Source organism: Bos javanicus, chromosome 5 (assembly GCF_032452875.1).
Source record: "Bos javanicus breed banteng chromosome 5, ARS-OSU_banteng_1.0, whole genome shotgun sequence".
In the NCBI taxonomy this organism is placed as follows: Eukaryota; Metazoa; Chordata; class Mammalia; order Artiodactyla; family Bovidae; genus Bos; species Bos javanicus.
Window position 1 is genome coordinate 53,402,030 of NC_083872.1, and position 17,560 is coordinate 53,419,589.

The 17,560-nt window shown below is 38.0% G+C and overlaps 1 pseudogene; it reads right to left on the bottom strand.

The window, feature by feature from the left end:
• Positions 1-9,935: 9,935 nt before the first annotated feature.
• LOC133248686 (protoheme IX farnesyltransferase, mitochondrial-like) lies at positions 9,936-10,905 on the bottom strand (annotated as a pseudogene).
• Positions 10,906-17,560: the final 6,655 nt, after the last annotated feature.

Sequence of the window (17,560 nt, forward strand, 5' to 3'; positions counted from 1 at the left end):
GAAAGCCTTAAAATTATTAAAGAAATTTAAAGCAGTTTAGTGACAATAGATCTGTGTTTCACAAACAACATTTTTTATTTGTTATGTGGAATAAAGATTGAGGATGACAGACAAAAGTTAGAGACACCAGTTAAGAGAGTATTGTGATTATAGAGTTAATTAAGAGAGAAAGTCAATTCAGGAAATTGTGTTTCTTTTTAATTGACAGACTTCCAAGAATTGTTAATTAATTAAAAAGAGAGAAAAAGGGAAATGAGGAAGATAGAGAAATCTCTAATATGTGTTTTTTAACTGTAGATAGCTACATCATTCATGAAGTAATAGCAATAGTAATTACTAGTAATTATTAGTAATAATAATAATAGTAATAGTATATACTATAATAAGTATATTAGTATAGTATACTATACTATTAGTATATAGTAGAGTATATTATATTAGTGTGGTATATAATATAATAATATATTATATTATACTATAATAGTATATTATAATAATAGTAATAGTAATAATAAAAGTAGAAGTTAGAGGTGAGAGCCAAAGATATACACAAGGAACTCTACTCAGTGCTTTGCTGCTGCTGCCTGCTTCAGTCTTGATCGACCCTTTGTGACCCTGTGAACTGCAGCCTGTCAGCCTCCTCTGTCCATGGGATTCTCTAGGCATGAGTACTGGAGTGGGTTGCCATGCCCTCCTCCAGGAGATCTTCCAGATCCAGGGATCGAATCCAAGTCTCCTACATTGCAGGCAGATTCTTTACTGCTGAGTCACCAGGGAAGTCCACTCAATACTCTCTGGTGACCCAAATGGGAAGGGAATCTAAAAAGGAGTAAATCAGCTACTCATACACATATAGCTTATTTACTTTGCTGTAGAGCAGAAAACAACACAACATCGTAAAGCAACTATACTCCAATTTTTAAGAAAAGTAGTACTAGTAGTGGTAATAGTAATTAAATACTGTACCACAAAGACTAAACTAAATGATGTCACCATCTAGTAAGTGACAAAATACATTATGTAACTTCTATAGGGTTTAATCTCTTAACTGCAATCAGACTAAGTCTACATGTATACCTGTGGCGGATTCATTTTGATATATGGCAAAACCAATACAATATTGTAAAGTTAAAAAAAAAAGTTAACTGAAATAAAATATCTCCATTTTAGAAATTCAGTTCAAGCCCCTAATTTGATAAATATAGACTCAGTATACAATTTCTATTTATCATATAATTATCCTATCAAATGAAGAGAAGAGCAGTGAATGGGGAAGAATCAGAGAGATAGCTGGATAGAACAATAACCACCATATTGTGATTGTGGTGGTGATGATGATGATAACAGCAACAACAAACACTTTGTAAGTACTTATTATGAACAAGACACTAAGTATTTTACATGGTTAATTTATTATTTATTTATAAGAAGTTTTATAAGTTAAACACTGTTCCCATAATCCCCAGCAGAAGGCTAGTTTGTGCCTCTCATGTAGGTATGTCCTAACCCCAGGAACTTGCAAAGAAACATGACTGTATTTGTAAAGGGATCATTTCAGATGTAGATAAGTTAAATATTTTGAGATGAACCCATCCTGGACTGCACAGGTTATCCCTAAGTGTGTCCACGTGAGAGCTGGCAGAAGACAAAGCAATGGGAAGACAGAGGTGGGGACTGCAGTAATGCAGTCACAGGGATGTGACAGCCACCAGAAGCTGAAAGAGGCAAGGAATGAGTCTTTTCTAGAGATTCCAGAGGGAGAACAGCCCTGCCAATACACTGATTTCAGACTTCAAGCCCCAGAACTGTAAGAGAATAATTTTGGTGTTCCAAGCCACCCAGATTGTGGTCCTGTGTTATGAATCTCCTTGGAAACTAACACACTATTGATTTATTGCTCTTTACTTCTGTATCAACTTTCCTTGTCTGTTCTGTGAAAATTGAATAGGTGCATTAAATATTTCTCCTTTGCAGTTGGCTCCCTATTTAAGCTTTGATGGTAGACAGCACTGGAGGGACACTGAAGAAGGGGCATCTCTTCAAAGTCCTGGCCTTTTCTTTAAATTGTGTTTTGTTTTCTTCTTCTTTTCTTGCTTTGACTGCATGCCTGCCAGTGGTTTGTGTGAAGGTTCAGTGGTGCTCTCCCATAATGAGTTTCAGCTGCACCCCCATGGAACAACTCCCAATGAGACCCCAAGATACCTCTCAGGGCTGATTTCCTGGTCTCAAGTTGACAATTCACCAGAGAATTAATTCCTGTTTGTTGGATCTGGCTGTCACTCTCCACCCAGAAGAATCCCTTCTGACCTGGAATCACCCAGAGAACTTCTCTATAATTTAGTTGTAACTAATGAGAACTGAATTACATTATAGCTAATGAGATCCGAATCAAACCCTTGGAGATTACTTATAAAAGGTAAAGAGAGTTCTCAAAAAATAAGGTAGGGCTGAGGGGTGTATTTCTCAGGTATGCTCCTCAGCACTACAGTATTTTTCGAGACCTCTTTCAACCCGTTGTAAGTAATCCCTGTTATAGTTCACAAATTACAGTTTAGGTCTCTTTTTCAAATTACCATGTGGTTCCTGCTTGGACTGTAATTAAAATACCCATTTTACATAGGAGAACATGATGCATAGGAATGTTAGTTGACTTGCCTAAGTTTCACACAGTAATTGGTAGAATCACTATTCAAAGTCAAAAAGTAAGGTTCTAGCATTTGTAGCCATTGGATTGTAAAACGAATAAAAAACTGACAAGAATGAACTAGATATTTGGCATATTAAGTTAGAGATAACTACAAAGTAACTGCTGCTGCTGCTAAGTCGCTTCAGTCATGTCCGACTCTGTGCAACCCCAGAGACAGCAGCCCACCAGGCTCCCCTGTCCCTGGGATTCTCCAGGCAAGAACACTGGAATGGGATGCCATTGCCTTCTCCAATGCATGAAAGTGAAAAGTGAAAGTGAAGTTGATCAGTCGTGTCCGACTCCTAGCGACCCCATGGACTGCAGCCTACCAGGTTCCTCCGTCCATGGGACTTTCCAGGCAAGAGTACTGGAGTGGGGTGCCATTGCCTTCTCCAACAAAGTAACTAATTGAATGGAAAAAACTTACCATTTTTCTATTTCCTTTATCCACCACTCTACACTCAATATCTCACTTCTAGACACCAAATGGAAGGAAATCTCTTGTTTTTCTGTTTAATTTTCACAGCATACTTTTTACTCCAGATATGTAATTTTTCCACACCAAGCGATTCTTGCACTTCTTTATGGACACAGGATATATGTCCTAAACTTTACTCTGACGATACCAACCTGGAGTCAACATCAGATCTCACAGGTTAAGGGTTTATTCCACAAGACCACTCCTCTCCATCTCTGATGCAAGTTTCAAGTACAGTTTGTTACTTGTACTTCTGACTGAAGTGCATGCGCGCTCAGTTGTATCTGACTCTTTGTGGCCCCATGAACTCTAGCCCACCAGGCTCCTCTGTCCATGGAATTTTCTGACTAATCAAGTATAAATGAAAAGTTCCCTCCTTAAGCTCAATAATTTGCTAGAACAGCTCTCAGAAATCAGGAAAGACAATTTATCTACTGGATCTTCTGTTGATTAATAGCCAAATAAAAGAGATCCATGGGGCCAAGTATGGGGAATATGCAAGAGAAGCATCCTTTCCAGGCCCACCCCCATCTTAGCACTTCCACGTGTTACCCAAGCTAGAAGCCCTCAAAAACCCATATTTTAGAAATTTTTAGGGAGGCATGATTGACTAAATCACTCACCATTGATTATTATTTCAACCTCCAGCACCTTGCCCCACTCCAGAGATCATGAAAATTCCAACTGAAAGTTCCAAACCTCTCATGAGACAGTTTGGTTCCACTGACAACCAGCCCACATCCTATGGTTTTCTAGAAGGTTTCCAAAATTCATCTCATAATATAAACCCAGGTGAAGCTGAAAGAGGCTTGTTACGAAACAAAAAACACTCTTTTCTCTTTTATGGCTGTGGAGATACTGCAGTAACTGAGGACAAATGACTGCATATCATAATTAAGGATACTTCTATTGCCTTTATCATTTAGGAAGTTACAAGGATTTTATGATTTTCTTGTCAAGAACAAGGACAAAGACAAAAGATATATATATATATATATATATATATATATTTCTTCTTATAAATCATAATATCACACTAGGCCATATTTATATTAATCATTTGACAAGTATAATGTACAGATTAAAGAAGAAGGTGGAAACTCTGTACATCTAGATGATACAAATAAGTATATGTACCATTCTAAAAGAGAGTTTGGAGCATTGGGTGCAATCTGGAAAGAGTCCCACAGATCACAGATGTTCATAGATATACTGTGAACAGATAGGGTGGGGGTCCCCAGAGAAAGGGATCTGGCTTTCTTGACATAAGAGAAGCCACTTTCGGCCTAAGCCATTTAGTGATCTAATCTGGGCACGTGGCTAGACCATCAACAGTTCTAAGAAATTATCTTAAAGGAAAAGAAAAATGAAAGAATAAATGACTGTTACCAGGCAAGAGAGGGCTTCCCTGGTAGCTCAGTTGGTAAAGAATTTGCCTGCAGTGCAGGAGACCCCAGTTCTATTCCTGGGTCAGGAAGATCCACTGGAGAAGGGATAGGGTACCCACTCCAGTATTCTTGGGCTTCTCTATTAGCTCAGCTGGTAAAGAATCCACCTGCAATGTGGGAGACCTGGGTTCGATCCCTGGGTTGGGAAAATCCCCTGGAGAAGGCAATGGCTACCCACTCCAATATTCTGGCCTGGAAAATTCTATGGGGTCACAAAGAGCTGGACACGATGAAGGAAACTGAGGAACAAATGACTGTTATCGGGCAAAAGAAGTAACAATAGCAAGGACAATAAACCAGTTTTAAAGGCTGTCTCAGTTCTATCTTAATGGTAAGGGTTAGCCTGAAGGATTTTCTTGAGTTGTTTTGAAGAATTCAAAGCCCTTTCTAGCCTCAACCACTACCTGGGAAGCCCCGTGCTAAAGCAGGAGACACAGAAGCCACAGGTTCGATCCCTGAATCAGGAAGATCTCCTGAAGAAGGGCATGGCAACCTACTCCAGTATTCTTGTCTGGAGAATCCCAAGGACAGAGGAGCCTGGTCTGCTACAGTCCATGGGGTGGCAAGAGTCTGACATAACAGAGTATACACGCGATGCAGCCTCAACCAGCACATGAGAAATGATGATTTTCACCTTTCCTGACCCTCATGACTTCACTTAACTAAAACCTAGACTCTCAACTTTTGCCCTGAATCTGTGCTGAATTCTTTCTGTTCAAGCCCCTACATGAATATGCATATACCACCCAAATCTTTTCATGAATATGCATGTATATTCTTAGCTTGAAACTTTCTCAGTTTTGCTGTTTGGGAATATATCTCGATGCGAAAGATCCCTGGTGTTCTCCTTACTCGCTTCAAGTAAGAACTTCTTCTTTCTCCTAGTCACTGGCTTGGCCATGTCTTTTGCCTGAATACCCACCCAAGAGGCAAATCAGCTTTTGGATAACAATACTCCATTTGGCCTATAAAGTAACAGCCTAAAAGATGCTTTGGAAACTTTCTAGCTAGCACCCAACATTTAAAAACCAGGATGCTTCACATAATAACAGAATCTTTTTAGCTTCTCTGGAAAAAAAAAAAAATTAGAATATTGCAACTTTCTCTCTCTCTCTCTCTCTCTCTCTCTCTCTATATATATATATATATGGATTAAAACCAAGGGAGTGAAAAAAAGAAAAAAAACTGCATTACCCCATGACAGTGCAGTGATATCACCAGAAATTATTGTGAATTGTTTACATTGTCCTGGTGCCTATCACCCAGCCACTACTTCAATTTCTCTCTTTTATCCTACTTTATCTCATGGTCATTCCCACCATTTTCTTGCAAAAGTTTTGGTGTTATGTTACTGACACTCAGACCAAGGATGATACTTGAGATCTGCTATTCTTCCCACTGATATGTTATAAAAGTAAACTGTCACTCATACCTTTTTTGCAAGATAAGGTAATATGGACAGATTTGAATGAATAAAAGAATGTTTATTTCTTTCAAATGTTTCAAATAAAGGGTTTATTTAGTTTCAAAAAAAAAAAAAATAAATAAAACCAAGGGAGTGAAGGAAGTGAGTGGAGATTACTGAAGACAATGAAAAATCTTTTACTTTAATGGAAAAATAACCAAAAATTGTGTTACAACTTTATATATGTATGAATCATGATGTATAAGCAATTTTAATATTTCAGAAAGTTAATTCACAGTAACAGATATAGAACAAGAAGTAATGAACATGGACTCTTGACTTTTAATACATGTTTTGGAAGAGTATCTGAGATTTGAAGTAAATACGAGATTCTGGTCATGATTATTAATATATTAGCAAAAAAAAAATCTTTGGAAAAATACAAATATTCTGAACAAACACTCCATTTTTGGTCAATGTTCTACCCAAATTTAGTCACACACACCAACAACAAAGCTCATTCTTACTTTTTTTTTTTGTCCATGCTGCACAGCTTGTGTGATCCTAATTTCCCAACCAGTGCCCTCAACAGTGAAAGTGCAGCCCTAACCACTGAACTGCCAATTCCCAATAAAACACATTTTAAAGTCATTACAATCATTTTCAAAATGTAAGTTGAACTTTATATCTTAAAGCAAAAAAGCAAAAGAAAAAAGAAGCAAATGTTCATTAGTGCTAAAGTACATTTTAAAAAAGTTTCAACTCTGTTTTATTCTTGGAAAATGCTACAAGACCAAGTCTTAATAACTTTCTAAGTCTGCATAACATATCAGGACAATTCCAACTCTCCCATTTTAATATTTTCACACTGTGGATCATATCACTCATTTAAATCTTATCATTTCTCTTCATTAAAAACTTTTTGCTCTCCTTTCAAGGTAATATCTTCAAAATAAAAGATTATACCATATGCTTATTCTTAAAAAATTATGTGTTTTAAAAATTTAAGTCTTAATTTAATCCTCTCTTAATCTGTACTGCCCTACCCTGCTTTATTCCCTCTGGCTGATTTTTTATATACTTCACTTTATCCTCCAATCCTTGCTTAGATTTTCAACTTATATTGACCTCTTTAAAATCTAGACTCATCTATTAATAACATTTGTTCCCAAATGTTATTGGGAACAAATATCTCCTGTGTAGTAACTATCTCAATTCTTCCTTTTATTTTACTTCTTTTCTCACCTGCTGCATAAAGTCTGTTTCACCCTACATTTAGTAGGAAACTACACAGTTATGAGCAACAAATGTAAAAGGCCTTAACTTCAAACAGATGCTCAAGTTTTTAATTCATTTTGAACATCATTGTTTGTTTTAATAATGGAATTTAATAATTTAATAACATAATTATCTTTTCAGCTTAACTATCGTAACCACAGAGATGCTGGGTGTGCTTCCAGTTCTTATTCTCCTTTTCATTATTAAGACAGATTTAGAAATACTATATGTTTATATATATAAACATATAAAACTATAGACTATTGGCAGTATGTAGCTAGATATACACAAATGTCTATAGTACATAACTGAATGTGTATAAGTTCTTATGATGTATGGTTAAATGCATAGCAATGCATATAATGCAGTAAAATGTGTATAATTAATCACTGCAGACGGTGACTGCAGCCATGAAATTAAAAGACACTTACTCCTTGGAAGAAAAGTTTTGACCAACCTAGATAGCATATTCAAAAGCAGAGACATTACTTTGCCAACAAAGGTCTGTCTAGTCAAGGCTTTGGTTTTCCAGCGGTCATGTATGGATGTGAGAGTTGGACTGTGAAGAAAGCTGAGCACCGAAGAATTGATGCTTTTGAAGTGTGGTGTTGGAGAAGACTCTTGAGAATCCCTTGGACTGCAAGGAGATCAGCCCTGGGATTTCTTTGGAAGGAATGATGCTAAAGCTGAAACTCCAGTACTTTGGCCACCTCATGCGAAGAGTTGACACATTGGAAAAGACTCTGATGATGGGAGGGATCGGGGGCAGGAGGAGAAGGGCACGACAGAGGATGAGATGGCTGGATGGCATCACTGACTCGATGGACATGAGTCGCAGTGAACTCTGGGAGTTGGTGATGGACAGGGAGGCCTGGCATGCTGCGATTCATGGGGTTGCAAAGAGTCGGACATGACTGAGGGACTGAACTGAACTGACTGATGGAGGTATTATTAGAAAACTCCTAGAGCATTTACTTTAAAGTTAGTCTTGTTTTAAATGCTTAACATATGTCTAGAAAATTAACTCCAGTAAAAATTCTATGAGGTAAGTACTCTTACTATCATACTTGAATGAAAATTGAGGAAATCTAAGAATAGGGCAATTAATTAAAACTGACCAAGGCCCCTCAGCAAATATCAAATGGTGCTGAAACTCAAATTCAGGCAAGCTGCCTCCGGTATTTGTCCTCTTTAATACACTATGCTATACCATGACATAATTCAGAAAACATAATTTGATTTCACTGACAATTGGAGAAAGAATCTCAGGTATAAATAACAACTATAAAAATACTGAGTTGGCCAAAAAGTTTGCTCAAGTTTTTCTGTAAGATGTTACTAAAAACTCCAAACAAACTTTTTGGCCTACTTGATACTAATATTTACACTGAGGAGTTACATAAAGTTTCATAAAAGTTTTGTGTTCATCATCCCTAATGAACTTCAAATCCAAGGTAAATAAATGTTGTTGAATAAAGTTGAAGTTACGATACCAAAAATATATTACAACTTACGAGGTGCTTCACTTTTGTTGAATAACTAAAAAAAAAAGTTTATTGCCATTCAGAGAGTACTGAATACAACTCCAAATTGGGGAAACTTTTTGGTATTCCTTGCCATGGGAAAGGCAGTGGCCTTTCCCATGCTGAGTTTCATGCAGCTTCTTTTTTATGTTCTTGCAAAAAGATGAATGAGATGCAAGTCAAAGTTACTTTCATTCATAGTTGACAGGCAGAGATCAGTTGACCTATTTGCTCCGTCATCAGAGAGAAGAGATGAGAATTGTGATAGAATATGTGTCTTGGAGAGAGTCTTAAGAGCCTTACTTCAAAGAAGGCTATTCTTTAAAATAAAAAGCACTGTAGATTATGATACAAGGTAATATTCAACCTATTCCAATTCATTGCAGATATATCTTATTTCTTTACACTGGGCTCTCTTGTAAAGTATGGTATCCAGACTGTGAGGTGATAGAAAACAAATGGACAGAAGAGTACTACATAAACTTTCACTCTTTAGTTTTATACCTTTTTTCTTTGACTTTCATAGGAAACAAATTCTAAATATGAGTAATTGACTCTTCAATTTCCCAGCCTTGGCTTCAAATCTATTTTATAAGCTTCAAAATCGTTTTAGTTTGAACAATCAAAATAGATGTCATACATACTTAAAGATCTTTTTAAATCACTTATGAAATCAGACAGAGCAGGTCAGGTACCTTTTCAGTACGTGTATTAAGTACACATTTAAATGATTATATATAACATTGCCACAGTAGGCCTCTCTGCCATCCTGCCATCTTCATGTTCCAATACATTTATAAACCCTTTTTGCTATGCCTTTCATAAACCAGCAGTGGTATCTGTTTTTGTTTGTTTTTGAGCGTTTCAATGGTTTTATTGTAGACAGGATGAACAATTTAAGCAGATCATATAAAAATAAATTAGAAACTAATGAAAATAGTCTGTCCTCTATGAAGAGGGGGAAATGACCTGGTATTGGGGGAGGGAGGAACCTGCTGATGGGGCTGCGTCTCCTGAGCCAGGCGGGTGGGGGCCCAGGCCCGACACCTTCTCAGGATGTGGGCCGACCCTCCGCAGACAGGCCTCACTTGGCTCCTGACTTGCAGGCACTTTCTTCTCATTCTACGTGTCGTCCTGTTTCCTCCCAGCAGTTCCCAGCATCCAGACTGCCCGTAGCGGCGGTCCAGACCATGAAGGGGGAATAGCCCCCACGACCACCCCCACCCATGTGTTGGCGATGCTGACCCTCTTGAGTGGGGTGTAGCAGAAGGTGTACAGGAAAATGTTGAAGAGGCCCAGGGCGCCCGTGAGCGGGTTCACGCCCCAGGTCAGCAGGGCAACTCCGGGAACCACACAGCATGTAGCGAAGGACAAGGCGAGCAGCGGGCTGATCTGTCCACGAACCAGAGGTCTGTTCTTTGTCTTGTTCATGTTTGAATCAAACGGAACCTCAAAAAACTGATTGATGGAGTTGGCATCGCAGGAAGCCAGGCCTGTTCCAACAAAAGCAAGCAGTAAGCAGGAACAGGACCAGTCAAAAGGCGCTGGAGCCAGGACGAAGCCGGCCGAGGTGGTGCTGACGACCACGGCTGTGAGTTTGATTTTGGACAGCCAGGCCAGAATTCCTGGCAAATCATCTGCACGGAGCTACATCTCTTTCCACTGCTTCTCTTCTTTCATCTCTTTCCCCAGAACTATGGAGCCCTCAATTACTGAGGTGGGTTCTAGTTCTATCAGTGCTTTTTCATTTGGCTTTCTGGGCAGAGACAGGCTGTGGGGTACAAGAGGTCTCATCTTGCATATTTCGGCTTTGGCCTCATCCAAAGAAGTTTTTTCAAGGAAGGGAGATTCTGCTGGTTCTGGCTTCGGTTTTATTTGCTGCTTGAGGCTTCTGTTTAGTTGTGTGACATACATGAGCTGGAGGAAGTTAATGTGTTGAAATGTGACCCACTGCTGATTGATGTTCCTGAGAAGATGCAGGAATCTACGAGGTGACTCCCGCGTGGCTCTTCTTTCTAGATACCAGATGCATCCTCCTCCCCAGCCTGTCAGGAGGCGTGAGGAGAGATGTGCGGGGATGCAGCCATCACGCAAGAGTCCAGCCGCCCCCTTGGAGCCCCGTGTCCTCTCTCCTCACCAGTTGCTGGGCGCACCTTCCTTCCCAGCCCCTTCGTGGGAAGAGCTATTTTTTTTTTTTTTAATATGCAATATACTGAAAGTTCGGAGAAGGCAATGGCATCCCACTCCAGTACTCTTGCCTAGAAAATCCCATGGACAGAGGAGCCTGATGGGCTGCTGTCTATGGGATCGCACAGAGTCAGACATGACTGAAGTGACTTAGCAGCAGCAGCAGCAGCATACTGAAAGTTAAAAGTTGTACATGTATTGATAAAAGGATTTTCTCCTTAATCAAAAGAATGGTGAATGTATAAAGTAAATATTACTCAACCTTTAAGAGAAGCTGTGTTTTCATTCTTGCACCATTTATTATATAAAAGCAAGGTAATAATCTCCTTCAGCTTGATGGAAAGAAACCTGTGCCGAATTCTGATATTCTCTCTGTATTTAGGATTTGTATTTTTTCTCATAATAACCTTCACTTATCTGTAAAGAAATTATAAACGTAACCTGCAGTGAATCTGAGTCAGAATTCCTGATCTACCATTTATTAGTCATGGTAACATTGAGAAAATTAACTTTTCTGAGGATTTACTTCCTCTTCTTTTAGTAAGGTTTATACTACTTACCTCACAGAATTATTGTGAAAATAAAACAAGTTAGAATACTTAAAATATTTAGTAGAGTACTTAACACATACTGTACTCATTGTACATAATGTAGGTGCTGCTGTTGCTTTGGGCTTTCCTTGTGACTCAGACTCTGTAAATAATCTGCCAGCAATGCAGTACACCCAGGTTGGAGCCCTGGGTTGGGAAGATCCTCTGGAGAAAGGAATGACAACCCATTCTATTCATGCCTGGAGAATTCCATGGATAGAGGAGCCTGGTGGACTACAGTCCATGGGGTCACAAAGAGTTGGACATGCTGAGTGACTAACACTTTTACTTTTTCACTGTTGTTTTTGGTATTTTAAGATCTCAAATGACTTTAATAAGTAGCTAACCCAATCTTAGGCAAAAAAAAAAAAAAAATACACAACACTTACTTTACAAAAACCATAGTTATTCTGATTTGGTTAGCTAAGATCCTGAGGGATAAAACCAGGAAGGTACTTCCTTTTCAGAATAAGACAATTAAAGGAGTCATTTACAAATATGAAATCAATGATGGTTGTAAAATTTAAAGCTAATCTATTAAAATTTTTCCTATTTTCAAACATAACAACTGGAACATAACAACTGGGGGAGGGAGTTACTAATTATAAAAAAAAGGTATATTCTAAAATAAATGTCATTCATCTAAGTAGTACATAATTCTTTAATGACTAGGCATATTATTAAAGCTTAGGACAATAGTTGACCTATGCGCACAGGTAAAATGACTAAGCACAGAAGTTAATTCCAGATTCTAACAATGCAATTTCTACATTAAAATATATATTTTTAAAGTTTGGTATTATGAGGCCATGCATTCTTATTTATATACTTATCAACATTTTCACTAGGTATTATCAAATATGAAATGACCGCCTCTCCAAAAAATAAAAAAAAAATCAGAATTTGGTATCCTATCATTTTGCCTAGACATTCAATAACATGGTAAAAATCCATTTAATATGGATATCAATTACTAGAAAAGAAAACACATACACACACACACACACACACACATTAGTTTCAGAGTGTCTGAAGAACTTGATTTTCAGTGGAATCCAGTTACAATCCTCAAAGTGACACTGACTCTATTAGAGACCAAGTATAAGTAAATGATCAAGCTTAACAGAAGTGCTTAAAGAGCCATAAGTCAGGAAGAGTTTGAAAGTGAGGCATTATTAAGGTTAACTGTTGTAAGATAAGAAGGTGAGAAGCCTTGACAGAGCAACAAGATAGTTATCACTGCTTTAAGGTAAAAATCATTACTTTAGAAGGGCAATTTAATTTGTTCCTAAATACAAGAAGATTGATTTTTGTTTTCATTTTGTAGGTTTTATTTTCAAGCTGGGGATGGAGGGTGGTGGGAAGGACAGAATTAGTGACGCATTAAAAAAAAAAAAAACTTTGTTATGAGAAATTTATAAACATAAGTTTCTTTTTGTGACATTACAAAGTGAAAAATAAAAGTCCCCAAACAATTTAGTTCAACATTATATTTACAAGACTAGAAATTTTCATGAAATAAAGATAATTTATAGAAGAGAGATAAGTCTAGGGAATTGCCAACCTTTTGTATACAAGTTTACCTTAACTGAGTGATTTTACTAATGTTAAGTAATTACTGACAATAGCAAAATGATAGTAATAAGATCTTCAGATGTATTTTATATCTATCTCTAAAAGCAATTGTGAGACAATTTTCAAGGTGGGGATCAGGACTCAAATAGCTCTTTCCTAATTAAGCGAGAACAATTCTCAATTGCCTTTGGTAGAATCTAATCTTCAGAGCATAATGAAACTAAATTGACAGAAAAACACATACAGAGAAACATATAAATACAGTGGATAAATATTGAGTCAGCAAAGTCTATGGTGAAAACAGCTTTTCTTTTTCTCTCTCCCTCTACCTTTTGAAGTGATGACTGTAACCTTGGGCAAGTTTCAGTTAAATATTTTGCTTCTTAAATTGTGCAATAAAAATATCCCTTTCTGCACCTACTATGGGCTAGGTGCTATGTTAGACACTGAAAGTTCAAATACAAATTAAATGTATGTTCTGCTCTCATGAAAATCAAAGTTTACAAATATATCAGATAGCAAAGAACATTCTATAGAATGAGTGTTATAATTGATATTGAATACTTGAATTATCCTCTAAAAATGGATATAAATAGGTAATATCTTTTTTTCATTTCTTCACTACCACCAGCTCTGTCAGAAAGTTAAATATTGTAGAAGATAGTAAGAAACTAAGCTCAATGGAAGTTAATAGCTTTATGAAATTTCTGCAACTGTTTTAAACTTGTGTATGATAGAATCACCAAATCTTTCACCTTTCATAGTTGGATTACCATTTCTTTCTTATGTTAGTGCCCCTTTACACAACATCTGGGCTTCCCTGGTGGCACAGTGGGTGAAGAATCTACCTGCAATGCAGAAGGCACAGGTTGATATGGGTTTGATCCCTGGGTCAGGAAGATTCTCTGGAGGAAGGAATGGCAATCCACTTTAGTATTCTTGCCTGAAAAATCCCATGGAGAGAGGAGCATGCTGGGTTACAGTTGAAAGGGTTACAGAGAGTTGGACACGACTGATTGACTAAGCATGTATGTATGCACCCAACATCTACTGTGTAGATTACACCGTTCTAGTAAGTTTCATATTCATTTCAAAGAGTATTATGATACACTAACTCAACCATTGCTGCAGAAATGCTAGTCACTTTAACCATCAAACATTATATGGCATTTTCATTTAAATCAGGAACTATTAGGGCTTTTGCATTCACTACCAAGTTGAACTTCTTCAGAATACTCTACCCAGGGTTTCATCTAAATCCACAATGGGTTGGTTCAATGCACGATACTAGATGCTTGGGGCTGGTGCACTGGGACGACCCAGAGGGATGGCATGGGGAGGGAGGAGGGAGGAGGGTTCAGGATGGGGAACACATGTATACCTGTGGTGGATTCATTTTGATATATGGCAAAACTAATACAATATTGTAAAGTTAAAAAATAAAATAAAATTTAAAAAATAAAAGAAAATTAGAGAGTCATAGTCTACCCTCAGTGGACTGGGAGATGCTGAAATTAATTTTCTTGTTTAATTTGTAGTCAGTTAAATCTGATTTACCTCACATCCTTGTAATCTTTGAAATTCTCCAATTTGAGAGTCCTTAGTCCATCATCATAGTCTACTTTGCTCCTCTCTTTATCCAATCCTATCAGGCATGTTATCTGAAAACTCCATTATATGAATAACAATTTCACATAAATCTTCAGTTCTTCATTCTTGTTTTTAATTGAGAAAATGTCTTGTTGAGGAGGGAATGACTTTACATAAACTCTTTTCAAGTCCTAAGTCTGGTGAACACTAAAATTGTGACCTAGAGCTCCTCTAGTCTGACTACTTTCCAGGCTGTTTCTCTTATTTGCTCATGAGTAGGGATCAGTTAGATGTTGTTTCTCTGACACTTTATCTACTTGACTAAAATATTCTTCCACATCTTGAACTTGACTCTTCTAATACAATACAGATTTCAGAATTTAACTTATGGTCTTTCTTTCCACACCATGTCAATTGCCAGCCTGACTTAACAATTCCTTTCCAATAACCTCCAAATATTATTCAAAGAATAATTTGAAATAATATTTTCAGACTACTATCCTTTTAATTATCCAACTATAGTATGATCCAACTCCAATATTTCTATACTTCTTTCCTACTTAACAGATCCTTTACTTTCTTTCATTTCTAGATCAAATTTCATATTCCAACAGCTTACCTAATCTCTCATCAAGGTTCTTAACTCACTTTTTCAATATCCTGTCAGTGTCTGTTAGTGTCAATATCTGTTAGTGTCCACAAGGGGCTCATAGAGCATTGTGAAAAATGGCCCATTATGGCCATCTGACAAACAAGGGATGAAGTCACAGGGGCCACATTGCCCTGGTGACATCCTGCTTTTTCCTTAAGGTGATATCCTGTTTTTCCCTGCTGGTGCCAGTTTCTCAAGACTATGTGACAACCTGACCGTAAGACCCCTCTATGTGACCTCAAGACCCCAGCTGCTGCTCAAGATAAACTAAGGCCCTCTCCCTTTGGGGCACAATTTCCTATCAATGGGGTAAAAGAAGGGTTAGCTGTAAATGGAGAGCACTGGTTTCTCTCTAAAGCCAGTCACTTTCTTTCTTCCTATAATAAATCTTTGTCTGCCTGAATGCCTGGCTCACCTTACACTATTGATCTGATAAAATCACCCATTTGTGAATTTGGCCACATTCTTTTTCCTTGCCTCTAGATTCCAGGGGCAGCCAGTCTCAAATTGGCCTTTAGTGATTCAAAGCTCTGGGTATGCAGCCTTCTCCCACATTGTACCAAGATTGTTTAGTGTGAAAAGTAGAATATGGCAAAAGTGATAGTATTAGGTCCTAAAAGGCACTGTAACTTGTGATTCTTTCTGTCTCTGTCTTATCACTTGCTGTAGGGAAACCATGTTTTGATCAGCTGTATGAAACCTCTTAACAGCCATGTGAGTGAGCTTGGAAGTGAATCCTTTGGTCCTCATCAAATCTTTAGAAACTATAGCTTATATAAATCAATATCACGACATAAGCAACCCAAATAAAAAATGATGGCTCACACAGTAAAGAATCTGCTCCAACGTGGGAGACCTGTGTTCGATCCCTGGGTTGGAGAGATCCCCCGGAGGAGGCCATGGCAACCCACTCTAATATTCTTCCCTGGAAAATCCCCATGGGCAGAGGAGCCTGGTGGGCTACAGTCAATGGGGTCGCAAAGAGTTGGACACGACTGAGAGACTAAGCACATACATATATAGGAGACTTGATTAGAGCATTTACTTCAGAAAACTTGCAATGTAATGTCTTTCTCTTCCCCTTTGAGTTGTAAATCTCCCAGGTATTTTTGTCAGTTTTATAACCTAGAAATATCTTTCTGGAGCATGTGTATATCTGAAATTAAAAAAAAAAAAAAAAGAAATACAGTGCCCTTATTTTCCAGTCTCTTTTGGGGCATATGAGCCTAACAATATTATGTGCTAATTTAGAAAACACAGAAGACCTCATTACTTTGACCAGCTCTTAATGTCCTTCAATACTTTTCCACTAGCTTAAGTCAACATTTCAAAACTCTCCTGCCTTTTGGTTAATAGTTCACTTCAGTCTCTCTTTCTTGTTGCAATAGTATTGAATAAAATCTTCCTTACCTGCTTAACTTATTGGGTACAATCTTTTTGACAGCACCCCTGTGTATGTGCTGTGATTACCTAGGGGGGCACCAAGGTGTTAAGTTCAGTTCAGTTCAGTCAGTCACTCAGTCATGTCCGACTCTTTGTGACCCCATGAACTGCATACCAGGCCTCCCTGTCCATCACCAACTCCTGGAGACCACACAACCCAATGTCCATTGAGTCGGTGATGCCATCCAACCATCTCATCCCCTGTCGTCCCCTTCTCCTCCTGCCTTCAATCTTTCCCAGCATAAGGGTCTTTTCATATGTCACCTCTTCTATAAGGTGGCCAAAGTATTGGAGTTTCAGCTTCAATATCAGTCCTTCCAATGAACACCCAGGACTGATTTCCTTTAGGATGGACTGGTTGGATCTCCTTGCAGTCCAAGGGACTCTCAAGGGTCTTCTCTAATACCACAGTTCAAAAGCATCAATTCTTCGGCACTCAGCTTTCTTCACAGTCCAACTCTCACATCCATACATGACCAATGGAAAAACCATAGCCTTGACTAGATGGACCTTTGTTGACAAAGTAATGTCTCTGCTTTTTAATATGCTACCTAGGTTGGTCATACCTTTCCTTCCAAGGAGTAAGTGTCTTTTAATGTCAAGTCTGCAATACCATCTTCAGTGATTTTGAAACCTAGAAAAATAAAGTCAGCTACTGTTTCCACTGTTTCCCCATCTATTTGACATGAAGGGGTGGGACCAGAT